The sequence below is a fragment of the Chiloscyllium plagiosum genome, chromosome 21, assembly GCF_004010195.1.
Source record: "Chiloscyllium plagiosum isolate BGI_BamShark_2017 chromosome 21, ASM401019v2, whole genome shotgun sequence".
NCBI classification, from domain to species: Eukaryota; Metazoa; Chordata; class Chondrichthyes; order Orectolobiformes; family Hemiscylliidae; genus Chiloscyllium; species Chiloscyllium plagiosum.
This window is the reverse complement of record NC_057730.1, coordinates 36,786,865-36,799,131: the sequence shown is the minus strand read 5'-3', so window position 1 is coordinate 36,799,131 and position 12,267 is coordinate 36,786,865.

Sequence of the window (12,267 nt, the reverse complement as noted above, 5' to 3'; positions counted from 1 at the left end):
TACTGACCGGTCTTTTCCTTCTTTTTTGCTTTTTCTTTCTTTGTTAATTTTTTGCATCCTAAACTAGAATTTCAAATTCTACAAATGCATCCTGATGCAAAGGATTGTGCGTCAGGCAAGTCATGTAGGTAGAGGCAGGTTCAAACTGACAGTAATCATTTTCACTGGAATTAGGGCCATTATTTTGCATATAATATTGAATTGTTCACTAAAAGACAAATTGAAGTCATTCTTGTCTAACATCGACAGAAAATGTGTTTGTGTTTTCACCTGAAGTTAATAGATGTGACAACAATAAAAAGGTAAGATTTATCCAAAGTCTATACTGGAACCAAATAGTGGGCATTGTGCTAGAAGAGGAACAATCAAATGATTTCATGTGAACAGAGAAGGATAACAATATTATTTATGTTCTGTCACCATAATTATTCAATATGTACACAGAACATATATTCAGAAAATTCAATGCAGTTCCTGGAGTAAAAATTGAAAACTGGAACACAAAGTTACAATATACTGATGACACTTTCAGATTCAGATGAAGCCCTACAAAGTATCTTGGATCAAGTAAAGTCTGGATGGATTGAGTATGGTCATTAAAAAGACAAAAAAACAGTAGTAGTCAGAAGGACATTTGAATGAATTAGAATGAAGTTTGAAATGGTATTACACTGAAAAAGGAGATAAAATTGTCTATTTTGTCTAAAGGATAGCAGGAGATGGCAGATTTTATGCAGAATTTACTGCTGTTTACTGCTTAACATATTTACTGCTTAATATATTTATCACATATATAAGTGATGTATATTAGTGCTTATAAATGTGTTAATTAGGATCACTTAACCCATTGGGGTTTTGATACATCCTATTGAATCCACTATCAAACCTTAACAGGGTATCTCCAAATTCTGCATAAAATCTGCCATCTCCTGTTATCATTTACTTTCAGTAGTTTTCCAAACATTCCATTATACAGAAAAACATTTCCAGGTAGTTCCATTCGATGGCTCAACAGGACAGTTCTCACAGACATTTTAGGGTCACCTGGTCATCTCCAGTCAGAACAGGCAGTTTTGCATTAGGTCTGTTTTCCGTTTACTTTTACACTGCATTTCAATTGCTCATTGTCATGTCCAGTTAACCCTTAGTGATTAACCCTTAATGTTCTGGTTTGAAGATATCATTTTTAATCCTATCACCACATATGCAAAAATATTTTTGAAGATGAAGGTTGTGTTAACAAGAAAACTTTTAAGAAAGCTCATCTAGGGCTACATTCTATCCACTTTTTTTATGTCCCAGAAACCTGGAAAGTAAGTAAGGATCTGTGGAAGAAAATAGAAGTTTTTACAATGTGGATACTAAAGCATTCATTAAAAATTTTATACACAGACCAAAAGAGATATGAATAGGTATGTGAAATTACAAGAACATACAGAAGAAAAAAGAATATTTTGGCCATTTTGTCAAGCTGAAAAGCTTAGGAGAGCTCTTCTAGGGGACAAAGTCAAGGCCAGCAGAAAGAGGAGCCAACCTAAGTGTAGTTGAATGACAGATATCAGCATGGTTGTAGGCAAGCTACAGTGATAAGTGAAGACGACGAATGTGGCATATTGTGCTGGCAGATTCCCTAGCAGGAGTAGCTACAAGCAGCAGCAGTATGTTGGACAACTGTGGAATTGCTTCTTAGATGAAAACTGTCGCTCAGTTAGTAGTTGATTAACCATGGAAGGAGAAGGTTACAGGTTCAAATCCTGCTTCAGCGATTCTGCAAATAATCTAGACTGACATCTCTTTCAATGCTGCCTTTTGAATTAAAATAAGGCTCCATTTTTCCTCTCCATTGGGTATAATTAATCACATCAGATTTTATTTTTGCAAAGTTCTGCCAATATTTATCCCTTAACCAACATCGCTAAAATCTTTCAGTCACTGTTTATTGGTTCTTGCTTTGTGCAAATTGGTTACTGTGTTTCCTACACTACAACAGTGATTATGGTTCCAAGATGCTTGATTAAGGATAAAGCACTGTTGCAAGTTCAGACAGCATGCAGGACAATATATAAATGTATGTTCTTTCTTTCCTAATGTCTATACACAATGGGTCAATGATTTTATGGTTTTTAAAGGGGTATATGTTTGTGGTTACTAAATGGCATCCAAAGAGTTTGATTGGCTAATATTTAGCTTTGTAAAATAGAAAAAAATAATAACCTTATGTTCATCCATAGCATCTTTCAGGATTTCTGGATGTCCCTAAGTGCTTTACAGCAAATGAAGTACTTTTGAAGTGTAGTTGGGGTTGTATCCAGAGAGATCAGACATGATTAAATGCAAATTGAATCCGCCTTTAATCTCCATTAGCCTCACAAGCATCACATACTATACGAGGGTGAGTTTTTTTTAACCTGTCACATCAGTCAAAGGAAACCTTTTTTTGAACGAGGTTGCCAGTCTGTTTCGGTTTTGATTCCTGGGCGAGTTACCACTAAAAACCTGGTCAAGGTAATTAATTCAAAGCTATGTTTATGTAGGACTCTTCTAGTCAGCAGATAGTAGACACACTCAATTTATTAGTCAGAGTGGGATTTGTTTTATGTTCACACCAGTTGCAATGACATAAAGCATCTCTGAATGCCAAATAGCGCCAGTTTCTTTCTCTTGCCCTTTCCTGAAGAAGGGCATGTGCCCGAAACGTCGAATCTTCTGTTCCCTAGATGCTGCCTGACCTGCTGTGCTGTTCCAGCAATAAAGTTTCAGCTTTCTCTTGCTTAGTCTTGCACTGCCTACTGAAAGATATTTTATTGCTGATTTCAAATTAAAGTTTTGCTACAATTCCTGCAGTGATTGTGAGTTTAAATAAACATTGAACTGGATGTAGGTTTGCTCGCTGAGCTAAAAGGTTCGGTTTCAGACGTTTCATCACCATACTAAGTAATATCATAAGTGAGCCTCCAGATGAAGCACTGGTGGCATGGCCTGCTTTTTATTTGTATGTTTAGGTTTCAGCGAGTTTTGAAAAGATTTGTAGCTCAGGTTGAGGTTCTGGATGTAGATTTGCTTGCTGAGCTGGAATGTTCATTTCCAGATGTTTTGTCACCCTACTAGGTAACATCTTCAGTGGGCCTCAGGCGAAGCACTGCTGATAATTCCTGCTTTCTATTTATATGTTTGGGTTTCTTTGGGTTGGTGATGTCATTTCCTGTGGTGATGTCGTTTCCTGTTCTTTTTCTCAGCGGCTGGTAAATAGGATCCAAGTGTTTGTTAATAGAATTCCAGTTGGAATACCATGCTTGTAGGAATTCTCGCACGTGTCTTTGTTTGGCTTGTCCTAGGATGGATGTGTTGTCCCAGTCGAAGTGGTGTCCTTCCTCATTTGTATGTAAAGATATTAGTGAGAGTGGGTCTTTTTTTTGTGATTAGTTGATGTTCACGTAGCCTGGTGGCTAGTTTTCTGCCTGTTTGTCTAATGTAGTGTTTATTACAGTTTTTGCAAGGTATTTTGCAAATGACATTAGTTTTGCTTGTTGTCTGTATATGGTCTTTCAAGTTCATTAGCTGCTGTTTTAGTGCGTTGGTGGGTGTGTGGTCTACCATGATGCCAAGAGGTCTGAGTAGTCTGGCAGTCATTTCCGAGATGTCTTTGCTGTGGGGGAGAGTGGCTAGGGTTTCTGGACGTGTTTTGTCTGCTTGTTTGGGTTTGTTGCTGAGAAATTGGCAGACTGTGTTCATTGTGTACCTGTTCTTTTTGAATACATTGTGTAGCTGATTTTCCTCTGCTTTTTGTAGTTTCTCTGTGCTGCAGTCTCTGTGCATACAAACAAACAGGTCTGCCAACCATCCGACCCAAATTTTGGGTCCGCTACATGGATGACACCTTATGTCATCACTAAGCAAAACAAATTAGACAAAACCTTCAAGACCATCAATAATACCCTTACTGGTTTAAAATTCACTAAAGAGGAGGAAAGCAACAACAAATGTTGCAGTAGAACGAACAACCAATGGGGAAATTCAAACCAGCGTCTATAGGAAAACAACACATATGGACCAAATACTGAACTACAGAAACAATCATCCCAACATCCACAAATGAAGCTGCAATAGAACATCGTTTCAATGAGCTACCACACACTACAGCACAGAGGAACTACGGAGAGCAGAGGAAAATCACCTATACAGTGTATTCAAAAAGAACAGGTACCCAATGAAACAATGGCCACTAGTTTTGAACTCCCCTGCCCTAGGCAAAAGACTCTTGCTAATCACCTTATTATTTGCCCCTCATTATTTTATAAACCTCTAACAAGGTCACCCCCAACTTCCTACGTTTGAAAGAAATAAGTCCCAGCCTGTCCAGCCTATTTTATAACTTAAATCCTCCATTCCTGGCAGTATCTTGATAAATCTTTTCTGAACAGGGTAAACAGAACTGTACACAGTATTCCAGAAGAGGCCTCACCAATGGTCCTGTACAATCTCAACATGACATCCCAACTCTTAAACTCAAAGGTCTGAACAATGAAGACGAGTACGCTAAATGCCTTTTTGGCCACCTTGTCTACCTGTGATGCAAATTTCAAAGAATTGTGTACCTGAATCCCTAATCTCTCTGTTCTACAACACTGCCCAGGGCCCTACTATTAATTGTATAAATACTGCCCTTGTTTATTTTGCCAAAATGCAATATCTCACATTTATTCAAACTCAGCCTATTGACCCAATTGGTCAAGATCTCTTTGTGACTTTTAAACTCTCCTTTTCCAGTGATCTGGTCAGCCACTTAATTCTAGGAGTTAAAATAAATGTTGATTTCTGCCAGCAATGCCCACAAATAGCAAAAAAAAGAACTTGTCTTTTCTGTGGTTGTCAACCCAGGACAGAATAATTATCCTTTGGCATTGAAGGATTAAACTTTAACTTGAATGCTAAAGATTTAAGAGAAGATGCAAGCAGTGAGTACACTTGTACTCATATGCCAGTAATAAGCAGTAATGATTAAGTGTTTCCTTCCTCTAATCCACTGCTTACCTGAACTCTATAGTAAGTTAACCTTTGCTTATTTTTAAATAAATCAAAATAATCAGTCCAGTGTCCAATGAAAAATTGTGAGAAAAGATGGACAGGGTGCAAGGAAATTGTTAATTCAAGAATGTTTTGGAGCTACAGAAATGCTCATACTCAAGTAATCAACCCTTCACAGTGAAAGCTGTGGTCAAGTAAGGCCATTGAATTCTCTTCTCCTTTTTCTTCATTGCAGTATTACACCTCACATCCAGCAAATGTGCCACAGGTGTGGTCATAATCTACATATCAAATAGGAAATGGTTCAATCTATGCCGCCTTCAAATGAAAACCAAGGCAATTTTAACTTCAATCATAGAGCTTCAATATGCAGATAATACTTTTAGGAACAAGAGTAGGCCATTCAGCCATTGAACATGCTTTGTCATTGCTGATCAAAAGCTTCAATTCATTTTACTCATACTATCCCCATAACTTCTTACTCCATTGACAATCAGAAATCAACCAATCTCTGCTTTAAACGTGTGCATCAAGGAGTAGGCTTCCACAGCTTTCTGGAGTGGAGAATTCCAAAGATTCATAAATCTCTGAATAAAAAAAAAACCATGTTAGTCCGAAGTGACATCCACTTATTTTGAAGTCAAGTCCACAGATTCTAGACTTACCAACAGGGGGAACATCTACCTTATCTATCCCTTTAGGTATTTTGTAGGTTTCTGTGAGATTACACCTCAATTACAGATTATAATTTCTCTTCATGCACAATCATGCTATCCTGGGAACAAATCTGGTAAAACTTCATTGCAATCACTCTCTTGCAATAATATTTTTCCTAAGGTAAGGAGCCCAGAATTGCACACGGTACTCCAGGTGTGGTTTTGCCAAGTTCTTGTACCATTGAAGCAATACTTTCCAACTCCTTTACTTCAATTCTCTTGCAATAAACGCTAACATGACATTAGCTTTCCTAATAGTTTGTTGTACTTGCATGTTAACCTTCAATGACTTATTAACAAGGACTCATAAGTCCCTTTGTATATCTACATTTTCTAACTTCTTACCACCTAAAAATAATTAGTACATCTGCTCCTCCTACCAAAGTGGATAGCCTCATATTTTTCTACGTTATATTCAGTCTGTCATGTCTAGTCACTAAGCTTCTCCAAGTCTTCCTGAAGTTTCTATATTTTCCTCAAAACACACATTCTTGCTTAGCATTGTTTGATTTGCAAATTTGAGAAATTAAATTTGGTCCTCACCTCCAAATCATATTGTGAACAGCTCGGGCTCAAGTATTGATCCTTGTGGCACTCACTAGTCATAGTATGGAAATGTGGGAACGACTCATTTATTCCTATTTTTTGTTTTCTGCTTGTTGACCAATCATTACCTCCTGTCCTGTGTGCTCAATTTTGCTAACCAATTTCTTATGTGGAATTTTATCAAAAACTGACTGAAAATCCAAGTAAAGTATACCTATTGACTACCCTTTATCAAGTTTATTAGTGGTGTCCTCAAAAATCTCTAACAAGTTCTCATTTACAAGTCCATGCTGCCATATGCCAGTCTAAATCATTATGATCCAAATGTCAGTAGAGTAATGGTATCATAGGACATCTAATCCAGAGATCCAAGCTAATGCTTTGGGTTCAAATTCTACCAGAGCAGATGACGAAATTTGAGTCAATGAAAATCTAGAATTAAAAAAGGTAACCTAATAGCGACCAGGATGCCACTACCAATTATTGTAAAACCCATCTGATTTACGCTTGTTATTTAGGGAAGGAAATCTTCCATCCTTGCCTTGCTGACATGTGATCCAAACCCATAGGATGGGTTGATTCTTAATTGCCCTCTGAACTGACCCTGTCAAGGCATGTAGTTCAAGTGCCATGTGAGAAGGGCAATAAACGCTGGCCCAACTAGTAATGCCCACCAGTAATATCTCACAATCAAAATAAAAAAAATTCTAACATGTTTCCTACCACTGATGTAAAACTAAGAGGTCTGTAGGTATCTGTTTTCTCTCATGCTTGCTTCTTAGCTAATGTAATGATATTTGCTAATTTTCAATCTACAGGAACAATTCCAGAATGTATAGAATTTTGGAAGATGAGTAGCAAAGGCATTGACTGCAATAGGGTTACTTAGGAATGTACAATATCAGCTCCTAGGTACTTTCAGCCCCATTAATATCTCCAATTCAGTCTTCATCTTAATTCTAATATCCTTCAATTCCTCATTCTCTCTACTCAGATCTCTGCATTCTGGAAGATTACTTGTATCTTCCTCAGTGAAAACAGACACAAAGTAGTCATTTAGCTTCTTCGCCCATGTCTTTATTTCCCATTATAAATACTCCTGGGTCTGCCTGTAATGGACTCTCACTCACCTCAGTCCTATGTTTCTTTTTTAGATACCTGCAGAAGCTTTGACAGTCCATTTTTTATATTTATTCATAGATTGCATTCATATTCTATGATCTCTGTCCTTATCAGTTACTCGGTCCTCCTTTGCTGTATGTTGAAGCTATTGGAGGCACTACCTTGTCCTCTTTAAGTAGACTTAGCAGGGGTTTGTGGTCCATTATTATTACAACTTTACATCTGTAAAGGTATTGGTGAAATTTCTTGACTTCAAATATGACTGCCAAACCTTCTCTCTCTGGACATTTTTACGCTCTACATTGGCCAAAGTCTGGGATGCATATGCTGTTTGGCGTTCCTCTCCTTTGGGCCACCTATAAGCTAATACTGCCCTGTTGCCATACAGGAGGCTTTGCATGTCAATACCAGATCCCACTTGGAATCATAGTGTGCCAACACTTTACAGGATGACAATATCCCAAATGTCAGTCCTTTATATTGGTACAATCCCATATCTTATTAATTGTAGCATACTTCTGGGAATCCTCATCAAACTGCAGTTGCAAGTATAACTGGCTCATATTCAGCTTTGTGAAGGGCAGCCCTCCTGCCAGCTTGTTGCATATAAATCCTCTATCCAAGGGATTGTGCAATTATACAGCTGTGAAACTGGTTTACCGTTTATTTAAAATCCCCACAAAGCCTGTCAGGCTTCACAATCAGTATGACTGGTGCTGCCCAATCCACAAACTGGACTAGTTTGATGATTCCTTAGCTTTCCAATCTTCTAATTTATGTCTCTACTTTCACCCGTAATGTAAGTGGCACAGAGCGCGCCTTGCAGAATCATAGAATTGCTTCCTGCTCAACATGCAAGGTGACCTTGGTTCTACCTACCAGTTATCTCTACTTTCCATCACCTGCCACTCAATCAATTTCCCAGCTGTGTCAGGAATTTGCCCTCAATTCTGTGGGCATCTACCTTAGTTAGCACTCTGTTTTGTGGGATATTATCAAATGCCTTATATGGAAGTCCAAATAAACAACACCCATTGACATTTCCCTGTCTTAGTAATGTCTTCAAAAAAATTCAATGAGGTTTGTCAGGAATGACTTACTTGTCATGAATTCAGCTCTTCCTGATTAACTAAAAATTTCCAAATAATAGTTACCTTATCCTTGATTATGTACTCCAATTTCCCCACTCCAGAAGTTAGGCTAACTGATCCGTAACTCATTGGTTTTTCTCTTTTACCATTTTAAAAAAGTGGCGTGACATGTAAAACATTTCCAATCTGGAGGGATATCTCCTGAATCTACAGAACTCTAAAAGATTATACTTAGGGCATCTATGATGTGCTCTTCAACACCCGTTGAAGGAAACTGTCAGGTCCTCGGGGTTTGTCACTCTTTAATTCTATTAATTTTCTTTTTATTGGTGTTTTACTTACGTTAGTTTTATTTAATTCCTGTCCTGGATCCACAGTTAATTTCCTTGAGATTTCCAGTAAGCTATCCTCATTTTCTGCTGTGAATGCAGAAGCAAAGTAATTATTCAACATGTCTGCCATTTCCCCATAGTCACTGGCAATATCCCCACTTTCAGTTTTTAGTGGACCAACATTGCTCCTGACCACCCACTTTCCCTTTATGTAAATACAATTCCTTATTGATTTTAGTGCTTGTTGCAAGTTTCCTTGCATAATCCCTTTTAGTTGCTCATATAAACTGGTGTGTGGCCCTTTGCTGGTCTTTGTATCTTTCCTATTTGACATGATTTGTGCTTTTCTTTTGCATTTTTGTAAGCTCTTCCTTTTAGTTTTATGCTGTGCCTTATCCCTGTGGTTGTGCAAGGCAGTTTTTCTGTGGTGAAGCTTTTCCCTCCCCCATTAATATTACACTGCCTTTGTTATGTACTTGCATAATTTCTGTATTTATACAATCTGGCACTTCACACTACTACCAGGGCATCTATACACATCACCTATAAGAGTTTTAGGTTCTTTATTGTTTTTCAGTTCCACTCACATGGTGCCCATTGGATGGTTTCCCCTTATTCCCCCCACCATTTAAATGATTTTGTTTCTATTCAGTAAGGCTATTTCACCCTTCTACAATTTTCTCTACCCATCCTGTAAACCTTCTAAACTGGTAAATTTAGTTTTCATTCCCTCATTATTAAACTGAAACATCAGCCTAGATCAATGCTCCTACAACATTCTGGACTTTGTGGTAAAAGTACCACCAATTGAGACATGATTGACAGCAATGATAAATTTGCTACACGTGTTTGTGTGTGTGTGTTTATTACAATGATATGTAAAACATACTAAGGCAGAGCAGATGGGCCATTAAAATATTGAAACAATATACTGTCAATGTGTACAACAGTTGAAATGAATGATACCTTCACCATGCATAGGAGTGGAATGAAGGGAAATAGAGGGGGAAAAGATTGTACGATCATTGCTAATGTCACTAAGTACACTGTTGAGCCACACTGATCATAGGCCTAGTCAGGAGGATTATCACAAAGTAAATAAGCTTTCAAAGGAGTAGTGGACCTTGTAGAGCTTCTACATTTAGTCACTATTTGTGACGGGCATAATAATCCAACACGAGCCATTAGGTCTTCTTATTCTGGTAACATTGTGCAACACATGGTAGAGCCAGAAGCTGTGCTTATTGTGCAGCAGAAGTTTACTAGCTACTCGTCTCTTCAGGTTTTATAGAGTGCATAAAGTTTAAATGCTGAACTAATGAACCAATTGTCCTTCTCTATTGAAAGCTCTTAAAAACTGTCTTGGCCAAGAATCATAGGCCATTGAACCAAAGGTTTACAACACAATAGGTCAAGTTAAGCTCGAAACAACTTAGCTACTTAACATCAAGGGGAAGTAAAACTTATAATGTAGCAGTGCTTTAAATGGCACTCCTCAAATTTACATTGATTCCCTTGAAGTAAACAGCATTGCAGGTTGCTTCTTGCGGGTTGTTACCTCTGTGGTGTGTGCTGCATTTCTCATTGATATAATTAAAAATGCAGATAAGGGGAAGCCAAATAAGTGCAAGAGAAAAAAAGAATAAAAGGATTTGTTGATAGCATAAGGTGAAGTAGTTTTAAAGGGAGTTTTTTTTTGGATAAACACTGACAAAGTCCATTTAGACTTTGTATTCAAGATGCAGAAGAGTCAACGTTTTGGGCATAAGTCCTCAATCATGAATGGGCTTATGCCTGAAATGTCAACTCTCCTGCTCCTTGGATACTGCCTGATCTGCTGTGCTTTTCTAGTGCCACACTTTTCAACTTTGACATTCCAGCATCTGCCATCTCGACTTTCTCCCTGTTTCCAAGATGTACAATTCTGTATTATGTATATATACATACAAAACATATAAATGAGGTAGTGAAAATTTCTGAATGAACAAGAGGAATATGCATATTAATCAGGAGTGGGTATGTGGGTTTTCTTAATCCCTCACTCCAATAGAGACTTATGCTGGAGCAGAAGTTCTCCCATTGTTCTGAATTGTCTCAGTTAACTTCATTGACATTGAAGAAATTTTTGGACCGCCTTGATTTACACAGCTTGGCCTGATATTTCATTTCTGTTGGAAACTACAGTGGATGCTTCAAATGAAAAGAAGTTTGAATTTTCTTCTCTTATCACCTGAAATATAGCATTTGATGAGAATAAATGTGGCATTTGCAAATTGTAAGGCAATTTTTTTATTAATTTGTGGGACTTGGGATTCGCTGGCTGGCCAGCATTTATTGTTCAACCTAGTTGTCTTTGAGAAGTTGGTGCTGAGCTGCCTTTTTGAATCACTGCAGTCAATGTGTTGTAGGTTGACCCACAATGCCCGAAGAAAGGGGGATATTCCAGGATTTTGACCCAGCGACAGTGAAGGAACAGTGACATATTTCCACGTCAGGATGATGACTGATTTGAGGGGAACTTTCAGGTGGTGACGTTCCATTTAACTGCTGCCCTTGTCCTTCTAGATGTAAGTGGTTGTGGGTTTGGAGGGTGCTGTTTAAGCATCTTTGGTAAATTTCTGTACTGCATCTTGTAGATAGTACTGCTGCCACTGTGCTTTGGTGGTGGAGAGAGTGGATGCTTGTGGATGTGGTGCTAATCAAGTGGGCTGCTTTGTCCTGGATGGTGTCAAGCTTCTTGAGTGTTGTTGGAGATGCAACCATCTAGGCAAGTGGGGAGAATTCCATCACATTCTTGACTTGTGCCTTGTAGATGGTGGACAGGCTTGGGGAGTCAGAAGGAGAGTTACTTACCACAGTACTCCCAACCTCTGACCTGCTCTTGTAGTCATATGTTTATGTGGCGAGTCCAATTGAGTTTGTGGTCAATGGTAACCTCCAAGATAGTGGGATCTTCAGTGATGGTAACATTGAATCTCAAGGGGCAGTGGTTAGATTGTCTCTTATTGGAGATCTCATTGCCTGGCTTTTGTGTTGCACATTTATTACTTGTCCATAACCAGGATATCGTCCAGATCTTGATGCATTTCAACATGTACTGTTTCAGTATCTCAGGAGTCTCGAATGGTGCTGAATGTTGTGCAATCATGGGCAAACATCCCCACTTTTGACCTTATGATGGAGAAAATGTCAGTGATGAAGCAGCTGAAGATCATTTGGCCTAGGACATTACCCTGAAGAGCTCCTGCAGAGAAGCCTTTGAGCTGAAATAACTCACTTCCAACAACCACAACCATCTTCCTATGTGCCAGGTATTGCGCCCGTTACTGATTGATTTCAATTTTACTAGGGTTCCTTGATGCTACACTTGGTCAAATGAGGCCTTGATGTCAAGATCTCTCACTTTCACTCATCTCTGTAATTCACTTTTTTGTC